Source organism: Meleagris gallopavo, chromosome 7 (genome assembly GCF_000146605.3).
Source record: "Meleagris gallopavo isolate NT-WF06-2002-E0010 breed Aviagen turkey brand Nicholas breeding stock chromosome 7, Turkey_5.1, whole genome shotgun sequence".
In the NCBI taxonomy this organism is placed as follows: Eukaryota; Metazoa; Chordata; class Aves; order Galliformes; family Phasianidae; genus Meleagris; species Meleagris gallopavo.
This window is the reverse complement of record NC_015017.2, coordinates 27,230,918-27,237,304: the sequence shown is the minus strand read 5'-3', so window position 1 is coordinate 27,237,304 and position 6,387 is coordinate 27,230,918. Positions and strand designations below refer to the sequence as shown.

The window sequence follows — 6,387 nt, the reverse complement described above, 5'->3', positions numbered from 1 at the left end:
CAGCTAAGGGTTTAGCCCAATTCATCACCATGCCCAAGCCATCTATCTGTAGCCATCACTTCCTCTCCTCATCACCACCTTTTTACCTGCATGTTGTTTATGAACTACAAGGAATCTGGAACCATTGGGAATTTTTTCCTGTACTGATACTCCACTTTTGGTTTCATGCCCAGATGAATAATTCCTGATTGGCACTTCACAGCCACATCAAAAGAATCCTCTGCTAAGTCAGCCTGCACACAGAAGGGAGCATACCAAATTAATGATAGCAACTCAACTGGAGCAACACCTAATCAAAGCATATTAACCCTGGTCCCCACTTAATTCTGACCTGATGCTTCTACACGGCACCTGCATGCGGATGCATTTAACCAAGAACATCACCGTGCTGATTTCAGTATGAACAGCAGGGAATAAATGAGGATAACACATGCAGAGGAAATTAGAGGCTGATCTCAAAGCCTTGTGGGAGATGCAGAAATCTAAAAACAAGGGCTAACCACAAACTGCCTGTACATCTCTTACACAAGTCAAGTGCCTTGTTCCACTCTATGGCACTTGTCCTCCAAATACTGAATCGATGGTCCCAGAAAACTGATGTTAAGGCCACCAATCAAGTATGTCTGCACTCAGCAGCCAAGTTGGACTTGAATACACCAAGTACAGGTCACTCAGTGTTCTGGGAGGCATGAAGTGATCACAGATTCTTCTCACTCAAGAGCATATGGACAGATACCCATCTATGCCAGAGAAGAAGTGTGTAAAAAAATGAGTATGACCTCAGGATTGTCTCTAAGGTCTAAAATCTGAAATAAAAGCCCATTCTGTTTAAGTCTATCAATGAGAGATTTCAACAGAAAACAAAAAAACCCAAGTCAAACACTTTATCAAGCTGCCAGTTGGTGCTATAGTGCTATCAAATAAATGTGGGTGTAGCTTCACAGAGGAAAGCTGGATAGCAAAAGGTGGGGATTATTCAGTGCATTTTTGTTAATTTGTTTTTAACCAACATAATGCTTGTGCAGATATTAAATGCTGGACACTTTGTACAGAACTGCTCAGGCTACAGCCTAGAAGAGAATGGTCTGTATGTTTTGTTGTTTGTTTTTTTATTTATTATGTTGTTGGATGCCAATATATATATATATTTAATATATTTATATATATATATTTTAATCAACTATTTCTACAAACTTAGAAACTTATAGTACTCCTCACACTATGCCCTCACTAGGCAGTCTTACCTTCTAACACTATTTCCTATTTTGAAGGTGGGCAGGGTGAGGCAGAAGTCTCTGCTGCTTACCCCTTTCCCTCACAACAAGCTCTGAGAAAAACAAAAAAAAACAACAAAAAACCACTCCCCATAAAGAACTTAGCCATAAAGCCAACTGGAATGTCTAGAATTCATCATGATGCATCTGTACCCTTCCTATCATGTTTGTCCCTAATTTTATACCATAATTGATTCATGCAGCCACGTGTAACCACAAAAAGAGCAGCTGCCCAAGTGTATGAGAATGTCTTAGATCCAAGTCCCATGACACAGAGCTGTGGCAGGAGACACATGTGATAGTCAGTCTTCAGGCCCTGTTTCTACTGGGCAGATGGTAAAGGCTAAGCTTCTGCTTGTTGGAAAACAACCTCCTTCCACACTCCAACTCCAGGTCAGATTTTTTTTCTTGAATAAAAAAATCCAAGTGTTCAGTGAAAGATGCCTGGAAGGCTGTTTCAGTCAATACCAATGTGTACAGTAGCTGATACCAAAAGAACAGAACATGAGGAATACCAGAGAAAATAAAGGTAGCTAATTTTAAAGGGTTGGATTAGGGACTAAAGATATATACATGAGAGATTTAATTTATAGCAGGATCTTTTTATTTACTTATTTTTTTTTAAAGCAACACTAGCATTTAAAAAACAAAGTTACACAAGTACATTATGGGATGGTCAACTGAGAGCAGGTATCTGATGCAAATAACATCATGAGACATACTTGCAAGGGAATATTTGTGAAGTAGATGTCCATCAGTGACCAACTGCTGACATGTAAATGAGCAAATGTTGGCAAGATTAAGGTATACTAAAAAAAAAAAAATACTGAGTTAAGGCTGTTCTTTAACACCTTGGAGGTCATGGGGGCCATCTGTGCTCAAAAAATTGCATCTGATAAACCCTTAAAAGTACAACTAAGATCTCAACTAGACCAAATTTATGGCCCTCAGAGTAAGTTGCGTAACCCTCCATGTTCCACCACTGATGCCAATCTCCTGCTTTTCTGTCCCCATACACCCATTTTTCATATGTTAAGACAACAGTCATCTTGAATGTTTTCATGGTAAGACTGTTGAGGGAGGAGCCTGCTGCAAGTCAGCTTAAATTTGGTTCAGTGCACTTGGGTAACTAAGGCACAAAATATTTGCTTACTTCATGCACAACCTAATTATTATATAAAGCCAAACAAAACTTTTAGCATTTTGATAGCAAGACTGCCCTTAGAGCTCATCTGTCTTATGCAGCACAAACTGAAAGGTCACAGTTTTAGGTAAAAACACAGCTTCTTCCTCACCTGCAGAATCAAATGGGTGAATGTGTTTTTTTGTTCTGTGGTTGTGGTTTTTTTTTTCTTATTAAGAAAAAAAAAGGCAATTTTTCTTCAGAGAACTGAAAAACCGTGGTTACAGCAGCTCTCTAGGCTGCTACTCATATGTAAGTAATATAGGTAACTAGATATGAGAACATCACGCCTGAAAGATGGGAGTTGAGAGACGTTACAATTCTTCCCTATCAGTGGATGAGATTGATTAAATGCTCTTTCTAGTTATAACCCTCATTCAGTTGCCCTCTTACCAGTATTTCCCAGGACGTAAGCTATCTACCAGAGATGCTTACCCCAAATGTCATTCTCAGCATGGTATAACCATGCATAGAAATGGCCTAAAGCTCCATGTTGTGGAGTTCACAGCTGGCAGAGCTGTGGGGTAGTCGTTTTTTGAAACACAGCCAGCTACAGCAATTCCCCATGCAAACAGCAGAGCAGACACTATACTAATAGGAAAGTCTAGAGTTTCTGAGCAAAACAACACAGCAGTTCAGCATTACCTATGAGAAGAAAGCATAGATTTAACTAAAAGTTATATGCTAGTTTCTTCCAGATAGCACCGTTGAAGCACATGGCATGCTCCCTAAAGCCTCTTTAGGTCAACTCTACTAGAGGAGGTCACCACAGTAGCTCACAGCCTGTCCATACAACCCTAATAAATCCTCATTGCTAAATGCAGAGGATTGAAATAGGTGCCCTTTGGTCATTCTGAAGACTGACAAGATAGTAGATGCAAGCAGCCTGGAAACCACCACTCAAGACAATCTAGTGGTTTTCACATTCCTTCAAGAAACAGCTCTGTGCAGAACTGGAACTAACACAGACAGAAGTAGAAGCTTTTCTGGAGATCAGCTGCAGACCACACGCTACTGTTCGCAGGACAGCTTGTAATAAATTCCCTGGCAGCCCACAGCACAGGAGGAACATAGAAGTACAATACGCTGTGGAAAATACTGAGGTCTACCTGTTCCCATGTTTAGCAAGAAAAGAAAGGGGACCACAAGAATGGCTTGCTCACCATCAAGAATTGCCCATTGCCCGTCTATTTCTGTGTGCTTCAGGTAGGAATCTTCAATGGTTGGGTCATAGTCTGGCACAAAAATCTTCTGGAAGAACTGAATGGTGAGAGCACTCTTCCCCACGCCGCCATCTCCAACCACCACCAGCTTGTATGTGGGGAGGTTTTCACTGGGAACAGCGCTGGTAGCCATGCTTCCACTGTGCTAAACCTGCTGGAGAAAGAGACCATCTCTGATTACTTGTTAGTGAAAAACAAGAGCAATGTGCACCAGGCAACTCTGACCAGGTGCCTAAGAAGTGAGGAAGAGCTCCACAGCTGGGAACCAGGGGTTCTCCCCTCCATGCCAGCACTCAAAGTCTTTCTGGCCCACAGCACAGTGTGTGCCCTCCCAACAGCTCCCTCACATCCTAGGCCCATCACTTCCATGGGCAGATAGCATCCCAGCTGCAGCTCATTTACACAGGTCCCAGTTGATAATGCTGGCTAATTGTCACCAAACACATGTCCTGCTGGCAGACAACACACTTAACTGCTTTCCTCTCTCTCAGCCTCAAGCCTGAGAAATGAAAACCAAGAAACACACACAGAGGGCAGTAGGCCAGGAACTACAGGTGTTTTTTGTTTTGCTCTTTTGGAAAAAAGCTGCCCTGGCAGGAAGGCTGGTTTTGTGGCTGTGACACAGCCATGAGAGTCAAGCGATGATTTTCCCCTTGTGTGTGGCCTGTCCCCCAAGGTGACAGCAGAAAATTTGATTTTTTAAGAGACAAAACAAAGTCACTGGGTGCAACCTGACAATAGCTCATGTGGGTGCAAAGAGGCTGTGCTGGAGGGAGTGCTTCACACTGCCATAAACCATCAGCATCCTGACTGGCATCCACATTAAGCTATCAAAAGCTTGTTGGAGGTTCTCATTAACCATAGGGATTTTTCTCAACTAAGAGCACTTCCTAGCTTTGCTGGGAATCCTGGCTGGACATGCTACTCACAGCAGGTGGGTTGGAACTAGATGATCTTGAAAATTCCCTCCAACCTAAGCCATTCTATGATTATTGCCCTACAGGTTTAGTCTTTGCTTTCTCTAGTTCTGTTCTCCCAAACCACTATTTCAATTTATTGCAGATTATTGAACCATAAAGGCATTTCTCACTTACAGTGCTTGGGAGTCCTGCGTTCCTTATTATGTAGCAAAGATCCTACCCTTCAACAAAGAGCTTTTCACAGCTCTGCTAACCAGCTTCTCACCCACCACTACACACTCACTTTCCCATGCATGCAGGCAAACACATGAAAGGAGGCAAAATAAAATCAGATGTGAATATTCAAATTTGAGTTTGTTTTAGTTATGGGAAAAAAGATTCTCAGGCCAAAACAGCCTGTAGAATCCAAGCTGTAATAAAAAATGTATTCCCTGAAATATTTGGTGTCAGCAAGTGACCCCTAAGTGTGCTATGAGAATGCTGTTCAAGTCATAGCAATGCTAAAAGACAGCGTAAAGATAATGCGAATGATTCACTATACTGTGTATATGCATTTTTGTCTGCAAGCAGGCTTAAGAACAAGGTTTATTTATTTATTTTTAAATGAGGGAGTCTTCCCTCCTCCTTTCTGCCCAATATTACATTACGTATGATAAAGTACAGCTTGTGTCAGGGGAGCTTCTGAAAATACAGAATAACTTGCCATACGCATAAGCTCTATGTTGGTACAAGTAGAGTGCCTTGACCTCTAACTAAGGTATGTAATAGACTTCTTCTGGGACCAAATGTATAGGAACCATCCTAAGTTTTCCTCTAAAAACAAAGCCCTCTTGAAAAGAATAGGGGTAACCACAGAGGTGAGATCGCTGGGGCTGGTGGAAGCTGCAAAGGCTTCTTGTCAAACGGTTGACACAAGCCAACGTTTTCAGAGTAAGGAGAAACACAACCAAGCCAGCTTGTGTCTAAATTGTCTGGAAAAATTCTTGAAAACAGCACTTCCACCTTTAGCAACAGCAGGTATATGGAGAAAAGGGGATGAAACACAGCTCTGTTCTCACCCACTCTGATTTCAACTCCTTAGTACAATCCTAAGGGAAAGTTTCTTACCTCTGTTTTACTGAGAATAAGCGATTTTTCTCATGTTTACAAGATCACACTATCAACAGGCAGCATGCTTGGTTTGCAGGAACCTACCAATTTCAACCAGCTCTCTCATACTGGCTCGCAAGATCAAGCTCTATTTCAGCATTATCATGCTAGAGTCAGAAGATCCTTAGAACTAAGACTCTGTCTAAAAGCTATCCTCAATCACTTACCAACACATTTGACAACAATTTTCTTGCTTTGCCTGTGGCCGCAGCTTCACCCTTGCTTTATTTACACTGGAGTGCCCAGGAGTCAGCTACCCCGTGCGTCTCCAACGTGCTGTATAAAAGACCGATTGTTGCTCACAATGCAGAGGACAGGACACAGATGTGAAAACCACACTTGGTTTGTGCACAGTTTTGACCTCCTCACAAAACCGCAAGCTACTGCTCAGCAGCATTTAGTACCAGCCCCTTTAACTCCCTCCTGAGAAGCCTTGAGCTTATCTTGCGTGGAACACTTCCCAAAGTACTAACATAATATTTAGCCCATTGCACAAACTGACTGTCCAACATGTAAAAAGATCAGTGTTTACTTGCAGTTATTTCGTTATACCATATGTTTGAGTTCCAGACTGAGCAACATATAGCCTGCAGAGAACCAACCAGAATATAACTGGGAAAATAAAATTAATTAAAAAA

At 41.8% G+C, this 6,387-nt stretch overlaps 1 long non-coding RNA gene across 1 annotated transcript; it reads right to left on the bottom strand.

The window, feature by feature from the left end:
• Nucleotides 1-3,651: 3,651 nt before the first annotated feature.
• On the bottom strand, nucleotides 3,652-6,354 carry LOC109368607. The gene is made up of 2 exons (XR_004160360.1): nucleotides 5,917-6,354; nucleotides 3,652-3,834 (listed from the first exon to the last, which is right to left on the bottom strand). It is a non-coding gene; the product is annotated as an uncharacterized LOC109368607 (long non-coding RNA).
• Between the last annotated feature and the right edge of the window lie 33 nt (nucleotides 6,355-6,387).